Source organism: Rhincodon typus, chromosome 1, assembly GCF_021869965.1.
Source record: "Rhincodon typus isolate 14 chromosome 1, sRhiTyp1.1, whole genome shotgun sequence".
Taxonomy (NCBI): domain Eukaryota; kingdom Metazoa; phylum Chordata; class Chondrichthyes; order Orectolobiformes; family Rhincodontidae; genus Rhincodon; species Rhincodon typus.
In genome coordinates this window covers 117,146,540-117,173,650 of record NC_063332.1, presented here as the reverse complement: position 1 = coordinate 117,173,650, position 27,111 = coordinate 117,146,540, and the positions used below count along the sequence as shown (strand labels likewise).

The 27,111-nt window shown below is 42.3% G+C and overlaps 1 protein-coding gene across 1 annotated transcript in view; it reads left to right on the top strand.

Moving 5' to 3' along the window:
- The window catches only part of LOC109928744 (ankyrin-2-like), a 909,810-nt gene that overhangs the window by 471,921 nt on the left and 410,778 nt on the right, over positions 1-27,111 (top strand). The gene's annotated exons all lie outside the window — the stretch shown is intronic.

The following is a 27,111-nucleotide window of genomic DNA, read 5'->3' as shown; positions in this document are numbered from 1 at the left end:
AGACCAGATGTTGGTTGTTAGTGAACATAATAGCCATATAGACCTGATCATTTCAGGTTCAGTCTGTACTAAATTATATGGAGGCTGAAAGTTGTTGCATCCAGGAATATGACTGTTTAGGTCTTGTGCTGCCAATTCTGGCATGCTTCTGTCATGGGTGCTCCTTTGTGAGGAATTCACTTAAATTTTATTTTCACGGACTTTTTCTGTGGAGATTTAAGCTGCAGATTTAGTCTGGACTTTCAGATGTAACACATTGCCATCATTTGATTGAGCAACCTGAACATGCCATCACCGATGAACAGATGATTCTCAAGGTACCAACCATTCAACCATTTGTACTGGGAGGGCAAGTTCAGCCAAGATGCGCCTTGTTACTGACGTATTCCTTTTGACAGGAATCAATGGATCACGATAGCTGTAGTCCTGCTTGACTACTTCTCCTGCATGGGCAATGAGGTCAACTTCAGCATCATTACTGCATTGAAAACATCCAAGTTTGGTTTTTATTCATTCTTGAGATGTGCGTATACTGGCTAGGCCAGCATTTATTGCCCATCCTTAATTAGCCTTGAGAAGGCAGTTGTGAACAATCTTCTTGAACTGCTGCAGTCCGTTTGCTACAGTTGGGCCTGCAATGCTGTTAGGGAAGGGGTTGCAGGATTCTAACCTAGTGGCACTGCAGGAATGACAATATATTTCCACGTCAGAATATTGAGTAGCTTGGAGGGGAACTTGCAGATGCATCTGCTGTCCTTGATCTCCTAAATGGTAGGAGTTGTGAGTTTGAAAGATGCTGCCTGAGGAGTCTGGTGAGTTTCTGCAGTGCATTTTATAGACAGCATATACTGTTGCTACTGAGTGTCTGTGGTGGAGGGAAGTAATAATTGTGGATGCAGTGCAAAACAAACAGGCTGCTTTGTTCCTCCAACTTCGTGTTGTTGGAACTGCACTAATCCAGGCAAGTGTGGAATATTGAGTCAACACAGTGTGGAGTTGGAGGAACACAGCAGGCCAGGCAGCATCAGAGGAGCTGGAAAGTTGACGTTTCAGGTCAGGACCCTTCTTCAGAAATTGTGGAATATTTCATCCCAATCCTGACGTGTGCCTTGTAAATGGTGGATTGGCTTTGGACAATCAGCAGGTGAGTTACACTGTAGGATTCCCAGCTTCTGACCTGCTTTTGTAGCTACAGTTAATATATGGAGAGTCCAGTTCAGATTCTGGTCAATAGTAACACAGGATGTTGATAGTAGGCATGCAGCATTGGTAATGCTGTTGAAATGTCAAATGGTGATGGTTAAACTTCTTTTCCTGTGTATTCTTCAAAAACACACTATACGTCTGTAGTTCTGCCATCATCTTCAGGGGTTGGCTTGCTGTAAAGCAGAAAGTTGACAGTCCCTCATTATTTCATAGTCACAAGGGATCACAGTCCAATCTGTTTTGAATTGCCTCTTTTGCTACCAGTGGGTTATTGTTTAAAGTTCACATCACCTGTCTAAGTTTGTCATTCCATGAGGTCCCCCACTCCAGATAGCCACTTAACTCACATCCACATAGTCTTTTTTTAAAAAAATTGTTGAAATAGCAAGTTAAAAATGTTCTTCATTTGGGGTTCTGACCCAGGGCCATGACACATCCTTGCTTTCGAAATCAGCCATGGCTTCAAACTTCCCGATCTCTACAGTCACCTGCAGCTCCACAACCTGACAATTTATCTGTACTCCGATAACTTTAGTCTCATGGGCATCTGATTTTAATGGGTCTACCATTGTTGACTGTTCCTTCAGCTGCCACATGCTAATATTGGGAATTTCCTCCCTAAACCACTATCTGTATTTCTCTTAGAGACCCATTTAAAACCAAGCTGATCTTTTATGATATTTCATTGTATCTCAGTGTGTCATATTTTGTTCTATGATGCTCCTGTGAATCACCCTGCAATGTTTCATTATGTGAAAGGTGTCAGATGAATACATATTGCTGGGCACAAAGCTTTGGAGTGACAGGAATCAAGTGACTGACATCAGTTTTGGTTAACAGATCTAACTCATTAAAATTCTGCTTGAGAACCACAAAAAGTCTAAACAAGAGTTATGCTTTTTATAATGAGGCAACATTTCTCAACAGAACCTTCTCTTGTTAGCTGGTACCAGCATTGTGTAACAACATTTAAAAGATTCTGCCCTGATGTACAAGGTAGAGTTGCATGGGGAAAATTGACAACTGTAACAAGGCTAAGGATCATTTTTGTTATTGATTCTCAGGATAAATTCATCTGCAATGGAAATTACTTCACCTTTCACAGGTCATGTCAGTAGTGTAGCTATTTTCAAACGGAATTTTTAGACACTACAATTGCCTTTATTCCTGAAGTGGAGTTGGCCACTCTCACTGTATCAATTTTGGGACATTCAGGAGCAGGTTGCCCTTCTGTGAGTGTTACTCATCTGTCAGTTATCCAGAAGGAAAAAAAATGAGTAAAACCAGCAAATGTGACACACTAATCCAACTTATTTTGTAGGCATCAAAATGGAGCTCCATTTAACCAGTATGCTCAGTTCCAAAGTTTACAGAGTATTTTATTTTACTAGTTCTCCCCCACACTCACATTTTTGTGGAACAGGAGAGCTATTTGTCCCCTCAGGCTAACCTTTCCCCACTTCAGATTCAGCAACTCCCCTGTTATTGCCCTTCTCCAAATCCAGCACTGATTTCAATGCCCTCCCCTTATGGACATCATGACTTCATGACTTCTCCTCCTTCATCTCCGGTCCTGGCACTGACCTTCTGGTGCTTACCTGACAGTCAACCAGGCCTACTCCATGCAGGTATCAGCTTTTGGCCACAAAGTAGTTTTAAAAAAAAAAATTCAGATGAAGTTTTGCAGTTTACTGCAACAGGACATCCATGTTCGTTGAGCATCTTGGTTTCCTGGCTATTCACCTCACACAGGCTTCAATATTTATCCAGAATAGGACAATGTGAAAGTTGAAACCTCAATTTTGTGGACTAGAGTGTCTAAGTCCTATGCCAGCAGCCTGAAGTATAAACTGTGTGAACTTGGATATGGAGTCACTTACTGGAATTTTCTTGCCACATCTTTACCCACAAATGGTATACTTACCACTTTGGTCCTCATCAACCTTTACTATTTCCCCATCCCAGTTTGTTGAATATAAAATCAACATTATCCTATTTAACAGATCTCTCATTGTAGACTTCCTCATTTTGACACAAGCTTACTAAAATTGATATTTTTTTCTTAAAACCTAGCTGTTTCTCCACATTCAAAAATCTCCTCAACATGAACCTCTTTAATCAGGCACTCCATTGTCACTTTTAATTCCCGTTCAGTCTCTCATTCACCCATCTATCTTTACCTTTTGTGAAACGTATTCGATGTATCTTGCTGGAGTTCAGATGCTGATATGTGGTAGAGTAATGACTGTGTTTAAAATAAAACACAAAGGAATTGCAAGTCAATGTGTTAATTAGAGAAATTTAAACCCCAGCTGTCGGTTCGACAACATATGTTTTTTTTCCCCAACAAGAGCAATGTGCCTTAAAGCTCCAGAACAATGACCTATTTGCACCTGTTTAGAAACAATAGATCTGAGATAATAATGCCCAGATTACATGAAAACAATTAGACATACACGATAGATTTCCAATAGCTGTCGGCAGCCAATTTGGAAAGACCGACTAGTGGAGAATTAATTGATACCAGTCACTTGTTACTGCACGAGCATCACGTGCTTTTTCCTCTTCAGTGGTGGAGGTTGCTGCTGTGTCAGTAAATTGATTGATATTTGTACTGAAGACAGAGCTTTCATCAACACGAATTACACATTATCAGATGGCTATAAATGGTCAACAATGATCCATGCACCATAGATACTATTAGATTTGAACATTTTAATGACATCATATTAACTATGGAAGTGTTTTAAAACTCAAAATAATTGGGGTAGAACTCCCGTTCAGTTTTCAAACTTCCCATCATAACTTCGATCTGTAGAAATCCCAAAGAAAGTGCATAAACAGTCATTTGTGTTCATCATAGATCAAAGAATCCCTACAGTGTGAAAACTGGCCCTTCGGCCCAACAAGTCCACCCTGACTCTCAGACATCCCAGCCAGACCCATCCCCCTGTAACCCACCTAATCTATATATCCCTGAACACTACAGGCAATTTAGCACGGCCAGTCCATCTACCCTGCACATCTTTGGACTGTGAGAGGAAACCAGAGCACCCAGAGGAAGCCCACACAGAATGTGGGGAGAATGTGCAAACTCCACACGTATGAGTTTCTCATTGAACTCTTGATGAAACTATGATAGGACATTGGGAAATCGCAGAAATTCTGTCTCCCTATTTTGGTATGCTCAAGTGATGATTTATAAACTCTATTCATTGAACAGACCCAGTAAACTTTTAGATGGTTCTCAATGTGATGATACAGTCCCCCATTGATCTTCATGTGGAAAGTGTGGAATTTCTGGAGCTATTTTTAAAAACTATATTTATTCATAGATATGGGTGTTGCTGTCTAGATCAGCATTGATTGCCCATCCCTAGTTGCTATTGTGAAGGTGGTGGTGAGTTTCCTTGAACCAGTGCAGTCTGTCTGGCATAGGTATACCGACAATTCCCTTTGGGATGGAGTTCTAGGATTTTGACCCAGTGACATTGAAGGAATAGTGTAGTACAAAAAGAGAAGTGCATGATTATGTGATCATATGACTGGAAGTCTCGTCAAACATAACATGTTATGTTGTAGACAAACAAATAAGTAGGGTACAAAGGTGAAATAATGCTCACTTAAGCATTCAATTAAAACAAAGAACTGTGGATGATGGAGGTCTGAAACAAACAAAAATGGAAATTGCTGGAGAAATTCTGCAGAATCTTCCAGTTTGATGGTGAGTGAAATGTTCATGTCTCAAAGAGGTATTTCAATAGTGCAGTCTGTTTTGTAAAGATTAACCTGACAATAACATCTGCTGAAATGAGATGTTTCATCCTGATCTGTAGATGTAGGTGGCGGATGCAAGTCAGAGGTTACATTTGTCTGGTATACTCCTGGAGCTCCAACTCCAAGTTTTGAAGTTACAACTTGGAAGCCAACCTGCTCAGTGACCCCTAGTTTGGGTTCTGCCAGGGCCACTGGAGCCTGACCTCATTACAGCCTTGGTTCTAATGTGGACAAATGAGCTGAATTCCAATGGTGAGGTGAGAGAAACAGCCCTTGACATCAAAGCGCCACATTTGACCAAGTGTGACATCAAGGAATTGGAATCAACGGGTATCAGGGCCGAAACTGTCTGCTGGTTAGACTCCTACCTGCCACAGAGGAAGATGGTTGTGGTTGTTGGGGGGATCAATCATCTCAGCTCCAGGACATCTTTGCTGGAGTTCCTCAGGGTAGTGTCTAGGCCTAAGCATCTACAGCTACTTCATCAATGACCTTCCCTCGATCACAATGTTCAATGCCATTCGTGACTCCTCATATGCTGAAGCAATCCATGTTCAAATGCAAGATGTAGACAATAACCAGGCTTGGGGTGACAACTAACAAGTAATATGCCCCCCACACAAATGCTAGGCAACAATCATTTCCAATAAAAGACTATCTAGCCACTGCTCCTTAACACTCGATGGTGTAACCATCACTGAATTCTCTCAGTATTATTTTCCTGAGGGTTGCCATTGACTAGAAAATCAACTGGACTCACTGCTTAAACACAGCAGCTACAACAGCAGGTCAAAGGCAAGAATACTGAGGTGCATGACTCACCTCTTGACTCCTCAAAGCCTGTCCACCATCTACAAGGCACCAGTCAGGAGTGTGTCCACTTGCCTGGATGAGTGCAGCTCCAAGAACACTTAAGAAGCTTGACACCAACCAGGACAAAGCAGCCCACTTGATTGGCACCACATCCACAAGCATTCACTCCCTCCACCACTGACGCTCAGTAGCAGCAGAGTATACTATCTAAAGAAGGACAAGGGAAGCAGATAAATGGGGTCACCAACACTTGCAAGTTTCCCTCCAGGCCATTTAGCATACTGACTTGGAAATATATCGCCATTCCTTCACTATCGCTGGATCAAAATCCTGGAATTCCCTCCCTAAGGGCATTGTGTGTCAACTTACAGTACATGGACTTCAGTGGTTCAAAAATGCAATCCATTACCACCTGCTCAAAGGCAATGAGGGTTGTCAATAAATGCTGGCCAGTCAGTGATACCCATGTCCCATGATTAAATAAAAAAAAGCTGTCTTGGAGGATACCTTTTGTAAAATTCTCATGTGCTAATAAGTTCAGTTTGGGCAAAATTAAATAAATAATGAATGAGGGCAGGAAGTGCTGGAGAAGCTCAGCATGTCTGGTAGTGTCAGTGGAGAGAGAAACAGTAGTAATGTTTTGAGTCCAGTATGACTCTTCTTCAGAACTCAGCCTTTGAGCCATGGTCATTATTTAAAAGCAGAATATCAACCATAAAAAGAACAATAATACATAGGGCCTGAAAAAAAAAAGCACTGGGCCTTCATGAGGCTATCTGCCTTGCCTGAAGCATACTACTGATTGGTTTCCATGGGTTTGCTGGGACTCAACATTCACCCCAGAACACACAACAGGCTTGCTGCCTGTCCCTGCACCTCTGAATAGTTAAGTAAATTATCACATGCTTCAGAAAGGAGTTCTCCGCCCGAATGCAATTGCTTCCACATGAGAAAATCAGACTGTCCTTGAAACCAATGTTAAGTGGCCAACTGCAATTTCCAACCACTGCTGTGTGTTGTCACAAGCGGGACATTGGAAAAGCCAACATTGGCTCCACTACTCTCTTTTATTTAGGTTTTTACTTCTGTTCCCAAAAAATACATTTTTTAAGTTCCATTAACAGAAGGTGAGACATTAACATATAATTAGTATTTATGCATTATTGAAACCCAATGATCTATTGTGCAGGGCTTACTAATTATCTGTAGAATCTTCTAGAATTTCCAGGATTTTTAGAACAATTACTGTAAGGTTTTAAGATTGACTAAGGATTGTAAAGGCCTAGTTACTATATCTGTTCATTTCTTAATTTTTTTTTCAATTCATCCATTTCTGTCCATTTAAGGTACAAGTTCCAAGAACTCTGAAGGCTATCATTGTGCCCTCTCTCCCTGTCTAACTTGGATCAGTGTGGGCTGAATATGGAAACAGGGTTAATCTGTGTATCTGGGAGCTAGGTACCCTATGCCCTAATTACCCACTGAACTACTGGGGAGAATGTTGTAAATTTTAGTAGATTTATAGGATAAGTGATGTAGAAATGTAATGGCGGACGAAGGACAGCTGTTTAGTCTATTGCATAAAATGCAACTAGATGATATGGAGACCATTTTTTCTTCCATTTGATGGTAAAATAATTTGTAACCCTATGTAATTCTGAGCAACTGTTCCAAAATGAAGCATTTTGAATTGAATTGAATCATTTATTGTCATATATATGATAATGTAAGAATACATGAAAATTGTGCACCTTCGCTGTACATATATGGTGCCATCCACATTAACTTTGAATAAGATAAGAAAGAAAAACTTGAGACTTCATTTTCCACTGCCGCAGTCCTGCTCCAGGTTTTCCAGCCCTCGCGTGCCTCCTCCAGAGTCCCGCTCTGGGCTGCCTCACAGGCCCACGCTCAACCTGTCATCGCTACAGGACATAACCCGTGTGTTCAGCTCCTGCCACATGGTTCCCAGTCACGACCCAGCTCCTTCCCGACTCCTGAGGTAGTTGAAAGGGGTGGGGGCGGGATAGAATTACTACAGAAGGAGAGAGAACGGGGAGAAAAAGAAGGAATGGAAAAGAAAGAAAGCAAAAGAGAATTGGTGAGCAAAGTGGAGCTCCGAATGGAGCGACTTAGCCTGCAGTGGTGTTGCTGCAAGAAAAGCATTTTTTTTTGTGGGTCCAAGTGTGCTGTTATGGGAAGTGTACTTAATTTCAGTTCAACCCGTAAATAAACTGATTTCTTTAAATTTGTTTGAAACGAATTTCTGATAATTTCTAAGTCACAGAATGGCCTTTGATATTTCGGAGTCATAAATGGGCTGGGTGAATAAAAGGGTCATTGCCACTTGTTTGAGAGAACCGCAAGAGGAGAAGTTTAATTTCAGTCCAGTGTGGCAGCACTGCTGGATAGAAAGTGCAATTTCAAAGATTGTTGTGCATTAACATTCCATTGGATCTGGTGAAAGGCTTATTTTGGTGGCAACCAATGTCCTTATTCAAGCAAAACAGTACATTTGACAAAAGCTTCTGTGTATAAAATGCAGTCTTCAACAAGAAAATAGACAATGCAGTGTTTGAAGCATTCTTTCACTTAATTGGCAGAAAACTTAGCTTGGTACAGTTGATGCTGAGCTGGTGGGTGGAATTTTAGCAAATCTATGGTGATGGGCTTGGAAACTAACAAGGAGCTGTGTCAAAAAGGCTCCTAAACTCGGGCCCGTGCGGGAAGTTTGTTGGAAGTGCAACCAATTCCAGTTCAGCTGCCCACTGATTGGAAGCAGGCAGTAAACATAGATAATTAGGTGAATTAATTCATGGTTACTTTCCCAGTCATTGACATTTAACCAACAGTGGAGTGTCCTTTCTCCAGTAGGGGGAGGTCCAGCATCGGCACATAGATAGCTTCCCTGCAGTTTATTGGGGTTGGGGAAGGGGGGGGATGTTGGAGCTGTTGTCTTATATTCGCTGAGCTGCCTCAACAGTGGTTGTACTCTCTCAGGGACACTGACCAAGCTCCAGAAATACTGTCCCTTTTGTTTTGGGCTGACAGCCTGGAAGGTTCACCCGCTGTCGTTAATTGGCTGCCTCCCTGCCTGCTAGGTGGCACTTAGAGGTGATAGGCCACACGCCCGCTGCTGGAAAGTGGCAAGAATCTCATGTGACCACCTTTATGGCAACACCCATTAACATGAGTGCCCCACAAACACCGGCCACTGTCATAAAGGCCACCCCAGCCTGAAATCCTATCTGCGGAGACCTGCTGCCAGTCACAGGCTGGCACTTCCTATTGACACCTGGCTAAAGGCAAGGATCATTGCTGGAAGAGAAACATGGGATGACGGTTATGGAGTGGAGACGGGATGGCACTCAGTAGTCTAAATTCTCCTGTCACCTTGATCAGGCACTGATGAGGTCTTCCAGGAGGCAGCACGCAACCTGCGCAGATTTGCTTGTTGTGCTTCCTGTATGACCAGTCCCTCACCCAGTGCCAAGTCAATATTAGCAGCAGCATCATGAGCCTCTTAAATGGACACTAATTGCTAAATTGAAGGGATGTGGTTGGTCGGTGGGACAGGAAGGCCAGTCAGCCCATGCACTTAATCAGAGTGGAGGCAGAAAGGCAGTAGGCCCCATCTGTCACTGTCCTGCCCAGTTAAGTGCCTCCTGCCACCAAACTCTCCTTGAGTGAGAGCATGAAATTCCACTCACTGGATGTTAATTGTCTTCTGGCAGAGAAGGAATCTTTCCTCATCCAGTATGGACTCTGACTTGGAAATCAGCGTGTGTCATGACATCCACCATCTGGAAAACTCTTGCACATCCTTTCTGTATCTGATTCCTTCAAAAAAATTTTTTTTTATACCTCTCCAGCCAATCCTAATCCTAGATTCCAGCTTCAAGTGTCATTTCCCAGAGGAACAAGTGAAAAATTTTTCGACTGCTGAAGAAGTAATTTTGGGGTCACATCAGCACATAGGCCGAAAACAGTTTAATCAGCCACCGTCCAAAGAGTAAATCTTGCTTATCTGAAATAGCTTTTTTTTTGCCCCGAATAAGTAATAATAGTAGCCTGGACTATATTGTAAAACCTGTATTTGTGTAAATAGTTGTTGAATGTATCAGAAAATCTGAAAGCTTTTTCTGACCTCCCTTCCTACAGGCAATGTATATCAATAACCAACATATTGTAAACCCTGCATGCATGGCAAGAAGCCCTCCATGATATATCAGCATGTTAGCGTCAATGTCAATTGGTTTACTTGAAGTCCAACCCTGCTGCTAACCAGTCAATTAGAGCAAAATTCTGTTCTAAATATTCTTTGCCTACGCCAGGCTTTGACTTGGTTTCAGTGGATTTTATACAGATTGTGGTCTGAACTTCAATGTCCCAAACTTAGGAAAAACAATCATGCTAGTCTCTGTCTTGCAATACTGTATTTTGATTTTGTATGGATTGCTCCGTGATTTATTTTATAAGATGATTATGAACAGAACTGGAGAAATTTTGGCTCACTTCCCCTCTGATCCAACAAACAGTGACGGTTAATCTACATCTCCAATCTCCATGAAATTTATGTCTTGATACCTCGGTAGCAACCAGCCTGAAATCTTGGTTAAAGTGTGGATCTTCTGAAACTCAAATCAACATTTTCTCTCTTGAATTCCAAAAATAAATTCATCTCAAATTAGACCTCCTTGTTCTGCCCATTTTAATATTGATGAAAATCCATCCATATTGAATGGATGACATTTATTTGCTGTATTTTACTCCTCTGTTCCCATGCCAAAGTGGTTTGCCAATGATATCAGAAATATAGTAGAACAGCCATTAGAATATATGACAATAGAGAGAATCAAAAGAAGTGATGAGATAAAATACTAGAAGGAAATTTGACTTTTAGTTATGATGGCTTCAGATAATGTATGACAATGGTATTATGGATCCCTGTAAGAAATAAAAATCTTGACTGTATGGAGAAGGATATTTTGTGAAAGGCATTGACTTTGACATTATTGTTTAGTAACTGATGGTATTTCATTGCCTTTAAATATTGCACGTTAAAAGTAATTTTTTTTTATAAAGCACTTTTTTGTTGATTACTCACTTAGAGATTTGAAATTAAATCTAATACTTCTAACACCGGTGAATAGACTATCACATATTAGAATCTGTAAACCTTGCATTATGATATAAGGAGCAGTATTTCTCAAAACTTTGCACCAATGATAAGGTCTTGTGTACAGTGGGTGGCTAATCAGAAAATTGGTGCACTGTCTGCAACTTCTCATACATCTCGTCCATGCATCTATATTAACCAGTGCTATAATGTGATCTTCCAATAAGTTACCCACTGTGTCTCGGGCTGTGCTGGTAATTAGTGACACATTAATTCCTGAATTGAAAACTGGCAGTGCTATAAAAACCAAGGATGACAAAGAATAGATTGGTTCTTTATTGGGTGGTAATTAGTACAATCTTGAAGGATCTGTTCCGAGGTTCCTGTTATTCATTCTATATATCAATAATATGTAAGTAATACAGTAATATAAAACTTGGCATTAAACTAAGTGGTCAGGTGACTCTCAGCTAAAAGCAACATAACATTTAGAGGATATCTAGATAGGTATATGATGTAATTATCAACCAATATCCCACTATTTGTAAAGGGTAATCAAGCATATTGAATATGAAAGTTTTACATTGAAATCACACAGTACAGTCTTTGCAGAATATTTGTTTAGAAGGACATTGATGACATAAGGAGATTTCAAGCAAGCAAAGGACCATGAGGTCTTTTCAGCAGTTAACCTTCAAGATTGTTACAGCCAAAATTTCTTGCTAGGTATGTCCATGACCTGAGACAAATTGTCTCTAATGTGTGATCACAGTTCCAGACATTGTGGATGTATGTGTATTTACACGAGCTGTTTTTAGAGTGGTTGAAGTGATCATTATATGTTTTTGCCTTGAAAACAATTTTTACAAAATATTTCCACATTAAGTGTAACATTTATGAGACAGACAATTTCAGTTGTGATCCTTCAATATTTTAATACTTATAAGGAAAATAATGAACTCAGTATTAACATGTATGTGTGTTACAAATGTTATGAAGCAAAGTTGCCATGCCAGCACATTGTGTAAATATCTGTCAAAACTATTTGTGGTTTGGATTTTGATATTCAGTATGTTAAATAGTTATATATGACATTCTTAATAGTATTTAACATCTATGAGCAATAAACCCACAATATGCTATTGTTTTTCGCAGTAATTAGAGAAACAATTAAATCAAAAATGAAACTGTTACTGCTTTATTCATTTGTCTTACTTTGTATCAGGCTGTAACAATGCATAGCAAGAATCAAAAAGATTCTGAAAAGGTTCAACTCTGTTGGCAGAGCTCCCTTGAGCAATTCACTTTGCTGTTCTTGTTAATTCAGCACTGGGAGATTGATTTTTCATTTCAAATCAGTTGGATTTTTTTCAAAAAGTGCTGGCAGAAGACATCTGTGCATTAGGATGTACCTAATGCCTTTCATGGATTCAAACTGAACCAGTACTCGGCTTTCAATAGTTTGATGAAGTTTTATGCTCATTGAATGATGGATGGCATGTTTGGGAATGATAAATGTGCCACTAAGTGCATATTAAGCATCAAGTAGAACCTGGGCCCAGGGTGAAGGCTCCATTATCACACCCTCAAAGATCGCCCTCTACTGAGATTTCCATTTCAACACTTTCATCGCCTTAGGTGTCTTTGTGAATCAGGTATCCAATTAATATTTAATTACTTCTATGGTTCTGTACTGGAACCTGTTGCTATTAGAAAATTGGTTCAAATTGATCCTAATTTATTTCATTCAGATTTGAGCGGAGGTGCCAATGTTTTTCGCCTGCTGTGCCATTCACATTTGATAAAGCTTAGGGCTAGAAATTGGCTGGGAGGGGTCGGGCCTGTAAATTAGGAAGGAAGGTGGGCTGGAGAGCTAGTCGTCTTCCCACAGCCATGTCGTTTTTCCGGCAACAGGGAAAATAGAGGACAGCCCAATTCCACTGACCTGCTTCCTGAGACCCATTGAGCCAATCATGGTGAAGTAAAGATCTCTTCCCACTGCTGCTGGCATTTTACTGAGGGCAGGGATTGGGTGGAGTAGGTGTGCCTTCTACCATATGACACAGGAAGGTAAGCTTGCCATTCTCCCAGACGGCTTAGGGAATCTATCTGTGTATTCCCTGGGCCACCGAGGAAACTGCTGATGGGTATGGCCACTTGATACAATGGCACCATCTGCTCTATCCAAACGCCCACCAATGCTGGGGCTGCTTGACTGGCCCCATTGATCCCATTTGATTCTATCCACTTGATTGGTGGTGGGGGAGAGTTGGGCATCACCCTTCTCGGGCTCAGTCCCAGCGGTCTCTACTGCTCTTGATCGCACTGTTGAGCAACGCTCCAAATATGCGGTGTTGGCAGTCGAATCCACTTCAAAATGCCCAGATCCCTTGGAAAATATCACTTGGAAGGGGTGAGCAATTAAAGAAAAGTTGCCCTTGTGAATTGAATGGATGGAATAAGACCTTAAGACCAAAATAAACAGGAACAGGAGTAGGCCATTTAGCCCTTCGAGCCTGTCCTGCTCCCAGTAGGAGCATGGCTGATCCGACACTGCTCACAGCCACTTTCCTACACTTTCACCATAAGCCTTGATTCCCCCGCTGATCAAGAATCTAACTATCTCAGCCCTAAATATACATAAGGACTTTACCCCCACAACTTGCTGTGGCCAAGAGTTCCAATGACACTCGACTTTCTGAGAGAAGAAATTTCTCCTCATCTCAGTCTTAAATGGGTGCCTACATTGTTTCTATTTAAACAATCCAGTGCCCTCTTGAATGCCTCATTTGAATCTTCCTCCACCATAATTCCAGACAGTATTTGTCATACTCTAAATACTCATTATGATTTATTTTCCTCATCTTGCTTACGCTTTCTTTGCAAACCGTTTCAAAACTGTGCTGTTTGGTTCTTGATCAATTTAAGTGGGAACAGTTTCTCCCTGTCACTATGTCCAGACCCCTCATGATTTTGAAACTTTGTCAGATCTCCTCTTGATATTCTACACTCCAAGGAAAACAATCAAATCCTCTCCAGTCCATCCTAAGTGAACTGTTCAGAAGCTGCACCTCCAGCTGCTGGTTTGTTCTCTCCCATGCTTGCTGCTGATGGGTTTACTAGTGTTGGCAGGGAGGGAGATGAAGAGGGTAGGGTGCCCAGGGATGGGTGTTGGTGGGAATGGTGAGCTGAGAACCTGCAGTGAAGGGAACGAGCTGGAGGTGACCCAACGTCTAGATGTGGGGGCTAATGATTTCGTAATGAATGTGGTATCTCCAACTGATTATGTTTAGGAACCACACTATGGGAAGATTGTGGTGGATGCTATGGTAATGATCACTGTGTTCGTTGTTAAATTTAAATCTAAGATTGAGACCTGTGATCCATCTAAAAAGGTAACTGCTTGCTTAAAATATTCCAGCTGTGTGAATGTGCAATGGAAGTACGTTAGCTATGATCTGATCAGTCTGCGGAAGGTGTTTTTGTGCGTCATAGCATTTATCACTTATTTTGTGAAAAAGTTTTTTTCAAATTTATGCTAAAGCCTCCCACTACTTTTTAAAACTGCGATAGCTAAGGAGTTAAAACTTTCTTTCTTTGTTGTGGATTTATGTTTAATGAGGCAGACAATTATTGAGAAAATTGATGAATTCTTCAAATTCTGCTCCTGTGTGAATTCAAATACCTTGTATGTCAAGACAAACAAAGAAGATAATGGTACTACCTGACTGAATCATCATATAAAGGAGTTAGTCAAAAAGAAAAATGGTAGCCAGTAAAAATCAAAAAGTTGCCCTCGAGAGGAACTCTGAAGGGAAAACGTACACACTCTCTTTTCCCTGACACTGTGACTCTGAACTGTCAGTCTTCAGTTGGCTAGCAGTTCCTATGGTTTAGTGCCTGTCTTTTATAAGCATAATCAGTTAGTTCTCTGATCCTAAAATTCTACCCTTGATTTGTTTGTCACAACATTTGATCATTCATTTAAAGCAAGCCACCCACAGATTCTATGCATGCGCTTATTTTTGCCTGGCCCTTTTACAGCAGCAACAAGATATTGATCAGCGCATGCTGAAGAGAGATGAGGGTAATTAAGATTGATGGCCAGGGGCTGGAGGGATTTAGATGACATTAAATGTGAAGGCAAAACTTAAATGGCATATAACCTTTACATGAACCTGCATTAAGGCCTTTTAATTACTCGTTGGTGTTGGTGTTTACTTTTAATGAGATTTTCAGTTGTGTCTGCATTGCGGAGTCAGGAATATTTTAGTTGTTTTTCTGTTTGTAGTAGCTGCCATTTGAGGTATAGACTGTTAGTACATTTCATGGATTTCTTTATAATGACATTAATTTGAGATGTAAATTATTGTGCTGCTCTAACTATGTTTCTCATGGAGATGTCTCAGACAGATTACCAGTGAATGTGACTTATATACATTTAAGTGAAGTCCACTCAGGATCTTTCATCCTGTTTAGACATCTTTTCTATATAGATTGAACTCTATAGTATGAGGTTTCATAGTTGCTGCAGAAGAATTTGATTTTTATGAATAATTACATACTGTGTTTCGAGACATACTGGTAATTGTGGAAGATAGGCAAAGAACTCAGTTTGACTTTGCAATGGGCCATGGATTCTGATGCTAATTTTGGGTACAAGTAATTTACATTATTAAGGTAAACAGTAGCAACTACAAGGTACTTTACTGACACTTACCCAGTCCGACCTTGCAAGAGAGCAGCTGACAGTCCTCTAGCCTGAGAAAATGGACTTGTCTTGGTTGTAAACTAATGAGAGTTTTGCTGGAACCTTTGAAGGTATAGAGTAGAAAAGTGACGGTATTATGGAACCCCGGGCTCCAAACGTGATGCAGGCAGAAGTGACTGAGAAGTTGGCATTTTTATTTCAGGTGAGTAATAGTTCATAACTCTGGAGCAAGTGTAGAGGCTGCTAGGTGGGAGGTGGACTGGGTGAAGGGCCTGCACCAGTATACTGGCAATTTGTCAAAGATACAAAAACAATCTGTTCTAAAGAAGAAAAAAAGCAGCTCTCTCACCCTGTCTCTAACACCCATGCCACCTCATGTCTTCTACCACCTCCATGACCCTCCATACCCTCCAAGCCATTTTATGCCCCTAAACCCCATAGATCTTTATAGCCCCTATGGAAACCTTTCGGATTTGTTTTAAATGCAATATGATAAATTTAAAAATACAAAAATAAAGGTTTGCAAATGAACATGCAGTTGGAGAATCTCCTCTACCATGAAGTTTGTTGTTTTACTCCATAAACGAGTGCAAAACCTGTGGGAGGATCCTTTTAAAAGAACAATCTTTATCATATACAAAAGCCTGGTTCAGCCATATCTGGAGTATTGTGTCTAGTTCTGGTCGCCTCATTACAGGGAAGATGTGGAGATGTTGGAAAAGGTGCAGAGGAGATTTACCGGGATGTTGCGTGGAATGGAGAGAAGGTCTTACGAGGAAAGGTTGAGAGAGCTAGGGCTTTTCTCTTTAGAACGACGAAGGATGAGAGGTGACTTGATAGAGGTGTATAAAATGATCGGAGGTATAGATAGAGTAGACAGCCAGAGACTTTTTCCTAGGGTGGAGGTAGCTATTACGAGGGGCATAGTTTTAAAGTGAGTGGAGGTAGATACAGGGGAGACGTCAGAGGTAGGTTCTTTACTCAGAGAATGGTAGGGGCGTGGAATGCATTGCCGGAGAGGGTAGTGGAGTCGGCCTCATTAGGGGCATTTAAGCGGCTATTAGATAGGCATATGGATGATAGTATAAGGTAGGGGTGGAGGTTAGATAGACCTTAGGATTAGGGTAAAAATTTGGCACAACATCGTGGGCCGAAGGGCCTGCACTGCTGTATTGTTCTATGTTCTATGTTCTATTATCAAATAGATTTCAAGAATTTTTTTGCAGGTTTGCTTATACTGCATGAAAATGCAACTAAAATAAATACATGATTGCATAATAGAAATGCTACTTGAATAAAATGGTAAGTAGCTACTGTTGGGCAAAATCTGTTACTCCTTAAACTGTAACCATTTTCATGAGGCTAAAAGTATAGAAATTGAGAGGTATAATTTCACCCATTCAGTAAATATCCCAAGAACCTTAAGAATAATTTAAAGTGGAATCCTAATTCTTTTTTAATACTACTGTTTGTCCTCCCTCCTGCTATAATTTCAATTATCTATCCAAAATATAGATTCCAGTGGGTTAAACAGCAGCCTTTATTTGCCAAGTATGAGCTGAATTTAAACACTCATCCCAGAAATTCAGCAGTCATGACTGAAGTTATTGGACAACATAAATGTAATTATGCTGCATTGTAGGAGGTCACAGATTTACAAAGGGGAGATGAAGAAAAGGAGGAAAATGCAAAGTGTGGCCAAACTTATTGATAACGCTATTATTCGTAATTCAGATGTTATGTGATGTGGTAGCATGGTGGCTCAGTGGTTAGCACTGCTGCCTCACAGCACCAGGGACCTGGGTTCAATTCTACCCTCGGCCGACTGTCTGTGTGGAGTTTGCACGTTCTCCCCGTGTCTGCATGGGTTTCCTCCGGGTGCTCCAGTTTCCTCCCACAGTCCAAAGATGTGCAGGCTAGGTGGATTAGCCATGCTCAATTGCCCATAGTGTCCAGGGATGTGTAGATTAGGTGGGTTATAGGGGGATGGGTCTGGGTAGGATGCTCTGAGGGTCAGTGTGGACTTGTCAGTCTGAAGGACCTGTTTCCACACTGTAGGGATTCTATGAAAAATGGATATTATGTAAAGCTTTCTTTTCTAATGACCAAAGCGGTGAGTTGCCGTGGATGTTCTCTCATTCATTTTTTCATTTATCTAGTATTTGATTTTATGGTAGGACTAAGTTAAGCTTAAGAGTAGAAATGGCAGGAGATCCCAGACCCGTGTTATGCTCCTCTTGCTCAATGTGGGAGCTCAGGGATGATGTCCCTGACTCCTACACGTGCAGAAGTGTGTCCAGCTGCAGCTGTTGTTAGACCGCATGACGGCTCTGGAACTGCGGATAGACTCACTTTGGAGCATCCGCGATGCTGAGGAAGTCGTGGATAGCACGTTCAGCAAATTGGTCACACCGCAGATTAGGATTGCTGAGGGAGAAAGGGAATGGGTGACCAAAAGGCAGAAAAAAAGCAGGAAGGCAGTGCAGGTGTCCCCTGCGGTCATCTCCTTCCAAAGCAGGTATGCCGTTTTGGATACTGTTGGGGGAGATGGCTCACCAGGGGAAGGCAGCAGTAGCCAGGTTCATGGCACTGTGGCTGGCTCTGCTGTACAGAAGGGCGGGAAAAAGAGTGGAAGGGCTATATTCATAGGGGCTGTGATTGTAAGAGGAGTAGATAGGCGGTTCTGTGGTCGAAAATGAGACTCCTGAATGGCATGTTGCCTCCCAGGTGCATGGGTCAGGGATGTCTCAGATCGACTGCAGGACATTCTGAAGGGGGAGGGTGAACTGCCAGCTGTCGTGGTGCATATATAGGCACCAATGATATACGTAAAAAATGGGATGAGGTCCTACAAGCAGAATTTAGGCAGTTAGGAGCCAAGTTAAAAAGTAGCACCTCAGAGGTAGTAATCTCGGGTTTGCTACCAGTGCCACGTGCTAGTCAAAGTAGAAATGAAAGAATAGGCAGGATAAATGAGTGGCTTGAGAGATGGTGCAGGAGGGAGGGGTTCAGATATTTGGGACATTGGGACCAGTTCTGGAGATGTGGGACTATTACAAATCGGACGGTCTACACCTGGGCAGGACTGGAACCAATGTGCTAGGGGCTGCTTTTGCTAACGCTGTTGGGGAGGGTTTAAACTAATGTGGCAGGGGGATGGGAACCAAATGAGGAGGTTAGTGGACAGTAAGGAGGTAGTAACTAAAGCCTGTAAGGAACTAGATAATGAAGTCAGTGTGACTAAAGGGAAGAGTAGGCAGAGAGCAGATGATGAACGCAGAGGGACAGGTGGTCTGAGGTGCATTTGTTTTAATGCGAGAAGTGTAGTGGGTAAGGCAGATGAACTTAGGGCTTAGATTAGTACCTGGGAGTATGATGTTATTGCTATTACTGAGACTTGGTTGAGGGAAGGGCAAGATTGGCAACTAAATATCCCAGGTTATAGATGCTTCAGGCGGGATAGAGAGGGAGGTAAAAGGGGTGGAGGAGTTGCATTACTGGTCAAAGAGCATATCACAGCTGTGCTGAAGGAGGGCACTATGGAGAACTTGAGCAGTGAGGCAATATGGGCAGAGCTCAGAAATAGGAAGGGTGCGGTAACAATGTTGGGGCTGTACTACAGGCCTCCCAACAGTGAGCGTGAGATAGAGGCACAAATGTGTAGACAGATGAGGGGAAGACATAGGAACAACAGGGTGGTGGTGATGGGAGATTTTAACTTTCCCAATTTTAGGGGTTTAGATGGAGCAGAATTTGTAAGGAGCATCCAGGAGGGTTTTCTAGAGTAGTATGTAAATAGTCCAACTCAGGAAGGGGCCATACTGGACCTGGTGTTGGGGAATGAGCCTGGTCAGGTGGTTGAAGTTTCAGTAGGGGATTACTTTGGGAATAGTGTTCACAATTCCGTAAGTTTTAGAATACTGATGGACAAAGACGAGAGTGGTCCTAAAGGAAGAGTGCTGAATTGGGGGAAGGCCAACTATAGCAAAATTCGACAGGAGCTGGGGAATGTGGATTGGGAGCAGCTGTTTGAGGGTAAATCCACATTTGATATGTGGGAGGCTTTTAAAGAGAGGTTGATTAGAATGCAGGACAGACATGTCCCTGTGAAAATGAGGGATAGAAAGGGCAAGATTAGGGAACCATGGATGACAGGTGAAATTGTGAGACTAGCAAAGAGGAAAAAGGAAGCATACATAAGGTCTAGGTGACTGAAAACAGATGAAACTTTGGAAGAATATCGGGAAAGTAGGACCAATCTGAAATGAGGAATTAAGAGGGCTAAAAGGGGTCATGAAATATCTTTAGCAAACAGGGTTAAGGAAAATCCCAAAGCCTTTTATTCATACATAAGGAGCAAGAGGGTAACTAGAGAAAGGGTTGGCCCACTCAAGGACAAAGGAGGGAAGTTATGCGAGGAGTCAGAGAAAATGAGTGAGATTCTTAATGAGTACTTTGCGTCGGTATTCACTGAGGAGAGGAACATGACGGATGTTGAGGTTAGGGATAGATGCTTGATTACTCTAGGTCAAGTCAGCATGAGGAGGGGGGAAGTGTTGGGTATTCTAAAAGGCATTAGGATGGACAAGTCCCTAGGTCCGGATGGGATCTATCCCAGGTTACTGAGGGAAGCGAGAGAGGAAATAGCTGGGGCCTTAACGGATATCTTTGCAGCACCCTTGAGCACGGCTGAGGTCCCGGAGGACTGGAGAATTGCTAATGTTGTCCCCTTGTTTAAGAAGGGTAGCAAGGATAATCCAGGAAATTATAGACCGGTGAGCCTGACATCAGTGGTGGGGAAGCTGCTGGAGAAGATACTGAGGGATAAGATCTATTTACATTTGGAAGAAAATGGGCTTATTGGTGATAGACAGCATGGTTTTGTGCAGGGAAGGTCATGTCTTACCAACTTGATATAATTATTTGAGGAAGTGACAAAGTTGATAGATGAGGGAAGGGCTGTAGATGTCATATACATGGACTTCAGTAAGGCATTTGATAAGGTTCCCCATGGTAGGCTGATGGAGAACGTGAAGTCGCATGGGGTCCAGGGTGTATTAGCTCGATGGATAGAGAACTGGCTGGGCAACAGGAGACAGAGTTGTAATGGAAGGGAGTTTCTCAAAATGGAGAACTGTGACCAGTGGTGTTCCACAGGGATCCGTGTTGGGACCACTGTTGTTTGTGATATACGTAAATGATCTGGAGGAAGGTATAGATAGTCTGATTAGCAAGTTTGCAGATGACACTAAGATTGGTGGAGTAGCAGATAGTGAAGGGGACTGTCAGAGAACGCAGCAGAATATAGATAGATTGGAGAGTTGGGCGGAGAAATGGCAGATGGAGTTCAATCCAGGCAAATGCAAGGTGATGCATTTTGGAAGATCCAATTCAAGAGTGAATTATGTGGTAAATGGAAAAGCCCTGGGGAAAATTGATGCACAGAGAGATCTGGGTGTTCAGGTCCATTGTACCCTGAAGGTGACAACGCAGGTGGATGGAGTGGTCAAGAAGGCATACGGCATGCTTTCATTCATCGGACGGGATATTGAGTACAAGAGTTGGCAGGTCATGTTACAGTTGTATAGGACTTTGGTTCGACCACATTTGGAATACTGCGTACAGTTCTGGTTGCCACATTACCAAAAGGATGTGGATGTTTTGGAAAGAGTGCAGAGGAGGTTCACCAGGATGTTGCCTGGTGTGGAGGGTGCTAGCTATGAAGAGAGGTTGAGTAGATTAGGATTATTTACATTAGAAAGACGCAGGTTGAGGGGGGACCTGATTGAGGTCTACAAAATCATGAGAGGTATAGACAGGGTGGATAGCAAGAAGCTTTTTCCCAGAGTGGGGGACTCAGTTACTAGGGGTCACGATTTCAAGGTGAGAGGGGAAAAGTTTAAGGGAGGTATGCGTGGAAAGCTCTTTATGCAGAGGGTGGTGGGTGCTTGGAACACGTTGCCAGCGGAGGTGGTAGACGCGGGCACGGTAGCATCATTTAAGATGTATCGAGGCAGATACATGAATGGGCAGGGAGCAGAGGGATACAGATCCTTGGAAAATAGGCGACAGGTTTAGATAGAGGATCTGGATCGGCGCAGGCTTGGAGGGCCAAAGGGCCTGTTCCTGAGCTGTAATTTTCTTTGTTCTTTGTTCATCTGCTGCAATTTTGGTACAAATACTGATAAAATTCCAAAAAATAAGGAATAAAGTATTTTTACACCACTTGTCAGGAGTTTCAGCAAACCTTGCACCAAAATGATAATGGATAAATGAAGAAAACATCACAGAAATACAATCTGTTTATATTTTAAAATAAGCTAACGGAAGATACATTCTTCAAATGCTTTATAAAAAGTATGCTGGGATGTTAATACTCTGGAGAGAATTTTTCTGGTGTACACTTAAACCTAAGTATTAGATTACCTAAAAGAAGGTGATGCAAACAGCTAGACATCTAGGAATAAACCTCTGTCTGCATTGGGTTAGGATGAATGATATTTTAGTGACAAATATCTGCATTTGGGGAGATGGTGGGTGCCAACATGTTCAAAATACAATCGGTTAGCCTCATCCTGGGAGAACTACCCTCCTGACCGTGGTTACTCCCTGTCTTCTTTCCTTGCACTTTGAGCTGATTTACTCATAAAGCCAATATGAATATGTATATAATATGCATTTATAAATGGACAAGTTGTTTATGCTTTGAAATTTTCTGTTTACAGTAGCCCCAGGAGGGTTAGTACAACTGTGTTCAGTGCTTGGAAAAGTATCATGAATAAGCTCTTAGGGCAGTATCTTATGGAGGTCTGAGCAATGTGGGCTGTGGCGAGATGTCCAGCAGAATTAGGCAACAAGTGCGGTGAGGATCATCTCAATGTCAAGATCATCTCATTCAATCTTTTATGTTTCTCACAAGTGGCATAGTGAGTTCCTTGCCTGGCAGCAGCAAGTTGTCAGCTTGTTGTAGGGAATATAGCTTGTTAAATTCCTGTTGGCTCAACTTGTCTCATTAATATTAAGGTTTTGATCTTACCAAATTTGCTGAGCAAACTAGGCGTTGACAAGGCAACCAGAGTGAGCACTTGGCCGATTTCAGCTCACCACTTGCTCCAAACGGTCCTCCTGCTGAATGCCGGGTACTGATGTTTTAGGACACTCTCCACGGGCACCAGTAACACTCACTCCATGTTCACAGACATTGGCACCCCACATATGCAAGCCCCTGAGAACCCTCATAGCACATCACTGATCCTTTTACAAGACGCTTTTGCACTTAAAGACTGCGCCTGGAACTGCACAGCCAACTTCTGTTTTGTTATTTACGGGATGTGGGTGTTGCTGCAAGGCCAGCATTTATTGTCCATCCCTTAATACCCAGAGAGCAGTTGAGAGTCAACCACGTTGCTATGTGTCTAGAGACATGTAATCCAGACCAGGTAAGGATGGCAGTTTCCTTCCTTAAAGGGCATTAGTGAGCCAGGTGGATTTTTTTTGAAACAACTGACAGTGGTTTCATAATCATCATTAGACTTTCAATTCAAGATTTTTTTTTATTGAATTCAAATTCCACCATCAGCCATGGTCGAACTGGAACCTGGGTCCGCAGAATATTACCTGGGTCTCTAGATTAATTGTCTAGTGATGATACCTCTACACCATTGTCTCCCATTAATTCATTATTGTTGTAATAATCCTGCAAAGATAGTTTGTAGTCAGGGACACAAATCCAGCACATGGACTGGACCAGTCTGTATCTCTGGTGTCATTGCTTGCTCTCATAGCTCTCACTCGCTTTGAGCCTACTCGGATACTCCCAGCAGTTCCTGACTTGCCTTGCCTTGCCTTGCCTTGCCTTGCCTTTTTGTGCTTTGCTCCCCCAGCCAGAGATATCAGGCTCAAATTACTGCTGTCATGTTGTGCTGTTTCACACAGACACAAAGCCAGAAAGCTTGTGATGGTTATTAGCAGGCCTCAGTCAAGTCAAGGGGGAATAGCTTTTACTCAGGGGATCCTGGCACAGTGAATCAAGGATAGCTTCTGATACCTGTCTAGACCCTGTTTGGGCCACTCAGTCGGGATGCTTTTGTCATAAGGAGCTGAATGACCGGTAGCTATTATGGGAGACGAAAGTGACTGGCACAATTATTACTCCTGGTGCAGGTGCAGAGGAGTCCTGAGCAAGAGAATAGGCAGCACACAGGGCATGTAGGCTTAATGGTGTTGTGGCTGGGGTGAGTGAGAGCCAGTGGGAAACATCTTACATGCAATAGAAAGAGGGGTCAACTATGAGCCTTGGTGGGAGTGGGTTCAATAGCACGAACAGTTAGAGTAGGATATCAAAAAGTAGAAGGTGGAACTTAACCTGGTGGAGTGGAAAAGAGCATTGACCTTCTTCCTGTAATGCTGGACATTCCTCTAAATTGCTGAGATGCATCAACCTTTAACAAGGTTGGCGTGGTCTAGTGTTGTGACCTTCCCTGCTGATTCTTGGAGAGAAGGAAGCCCTGCATTGGCACTATCCCATCCAGCAGGACTTCCAGGACTCTGCCCACAGAACAGGGCACTATTTTCTGCCTAACTGCAATGCCTGGGGTAACTGTAAGGAACCATGCTGGACAGCTCCAGACTGACAATGCTCCTCCAGGTGCACCATGAACTTTTAAAGAGGTCTTGGGATGCTGATGAAATCTGGGATATCAGCTGAGTGGCAAGTTGTTGTGGAGACAGCGCATGGGAAGATGGACCAGAAATCAGACGTAAGAGGCACCATAAGGGCTTGGTACACAATTAATGAGGCGGGTTTCGTGAGATAGAGCAATAAAGCTCACAGCAAGAGTGATTCCACCAATACGATGTGAATTGTATTTTGCCAAAAACAAAATAGGGTTCAACCCTTAATCTTTTTGTCATCAATCCTATCTGGAGGTGCTCATTCATAGCTTATAGAGTCATAGAGTAATACAGCATGGAAACAGGCCCTTCGGCCCAAACTGGTCCATGCTGACCATGGTGCCCACTCAGCTAGTTCCAAGGGGAAGTGATAGCCTAGTGGTATTATCTGTGGACTGTTAATCCAGAGACCCAGATAATGTTCTGGGGACTCGGGTTCGAATCCCGCCACGGCAGATGGTGGAATTTGAGTTCAATAAATATCTGGAATTAAGAACCAAATGATGACCATGAATCTATTGCTGATTTTTGGAAAACCCATCTGGTTCACTAATGTCCTTTAGGGAAGGAAACTGTCATCCTTACCTGATCTGGCCTACATGTGACTCCAGACCCACAGCAATGTAGTTGACTCTTAACTGCCCTCTGGGCAATTAGGGATGGGCAATAAATGCTGCCTAGCCAGCGAGGCCCTCATCCTGTAAATGTGTTAAAATAAAAAATTGCCTGCATTTGGTCCATATCCCTCTAAATCCTTCCCATCCATGTACCTATCCAAATGTTTTTTTTTAAATGTTGCATTGTACCTGCCTCAACCACTTTCTCTGGCAGCCCATACCACATATGTACCACCCTCTGTGTGAAGAAGTTGCCCCTCAGGTCCTTCTTAAATCTTTGCCCTCTTACCTTAAACCTATGCCCTCTAGTTTTCAATTCCACATCCCTGGGAAAAAGACTATATGCATTCATCCTATCTGTGCCCCTCATGGTTTTATACACCTCAATAAGGTCACCCCTCATTCTCCTACGTTTCAAGGAATAAAGTCCTATCCTGGCCAACCTCTCGCTATAACTCAGACCTCCTAGTCCTGGCAACATCCTCATAAATTATCTTTGCACACTTTCCAGTTTAACTATGTCTTTCCAATAACGGGATGACCAAAACACTACACAATACTCATAGTGCAGCCTCACTAATGACTTATAAAACTGTAACATGACGACCCAACTCCTATAGTAAATGCCTCGATCGATGAAGGCCAGCGTGCTAAATACCTTTACCACCCTGTCCATCTGTGACGCTGCTTTCAACAAACTATGTACTTGTACTCCTAGGTCCCTCTGTTCCACAACACTCTTCAGGACCTTACCATTTACTGTCTAAGTCCAACCCTGGTTTGACTTTCCAAAGTGCAACATCTCAAACATATCTTTATTGAATTGCATTTGCCAATCCTCAGCCAGCTTCCCCATCTGATCAGGATCCCTCTGTAATTTTTGATAACCTTCCTCGATATCAACGATACCTTCTAATTTTCTATCATCAGCAAATTTACTAATCATGCCTTGTACATTCACATCCAGATGATTTGTGTATATAACAAAAAACAAAGGTCCCAGCACTGATCCCTGTGGCACACCACTAGTCACAGGCCTCCTGTCTGAGAAACAGCCTTCAACCGTCACCCTCGACTTCCTACCATTGAACATAGAACATAGAACATTACAGCGCAGTACAGGCCCTTCGGCCCTCGATCTTGCGCCGACCTGTGAAACCAATCTGAAGCCCATCTAACCTAAACTATTCCATAATCATCCATATGTTTATCCAATGATTGAGCCAATTTTGAATTCAATTAGCTAGCTCTCGCTGGATCCCATGTGACCCTAACCCTCATAACTAACCTGCCATGCGGGACCTTGTCACAGGTCTTACTAAAATCCATATAGACAACATCCACTCCGCTACCCTCATCTATCCTCTTGCTTACCTCTTGGTAAAACTCTAAAAGATTTGTTAGACATGACTTGCCACGCACAGATCCATGCTGAGTATCCCTAATTAGAGCTTGACTATCCAGATGTGGTTTGATCCCTCAGTATCCTATCCAATAACTTGCCTACCACTGATGTCAGGCTCATGGCTTGTCTTTGCTTCCTTTCTTATAAAATGGTACAGCATTAACCATCCTCCAGTATTCTGGGACTTCACCAGTGGCTAAAGATGAAGCAAAAATGTCTGCAAGAGCCTCTGCAATTACTTCCCTATCCTCCCACAACATCTGAGAATGGACGTGATCAGACGCAAGGGATTTATCTACCTTAATGTGATCTAAGGCTGCAAACACCTCCTCTCTGGTGATATCTATGCGGTCCAAAACATCCCCACTTGTTTCCCTTATTTCCTTAGCATCCATGATTCTCTCCTCAGTAAACACTGAAGAGAAGTATTCATTAAAAATCTCCCTCATGGGCCATGCTGATCTTTAAGGGTTTCTATTCACTCCCTAGCCACCCTTTTACTCTTAATATAGCTATACAACCTCTTGGGATTATCTTTAATCTTACCTGTACGATCGATTTCATACCCTGTTTTTGTTCTTATGATTTACCTCAAAAGTATGCTCCTACACTTTTTGTAGTCATCTAGGGATTCACTTGAGCCCAATAGCTTAAACCAGAGCTTCAATATGCCTTGCCAGCCAGGGATCCCTAAACCTGCCAACTTTTCCCTTCACCCTAACAGCGACATGCTGTCCCTGGACTCTTGGCATCACATTTTTAAAAGCTTCCCATTTGCCAGTCGTTCCTT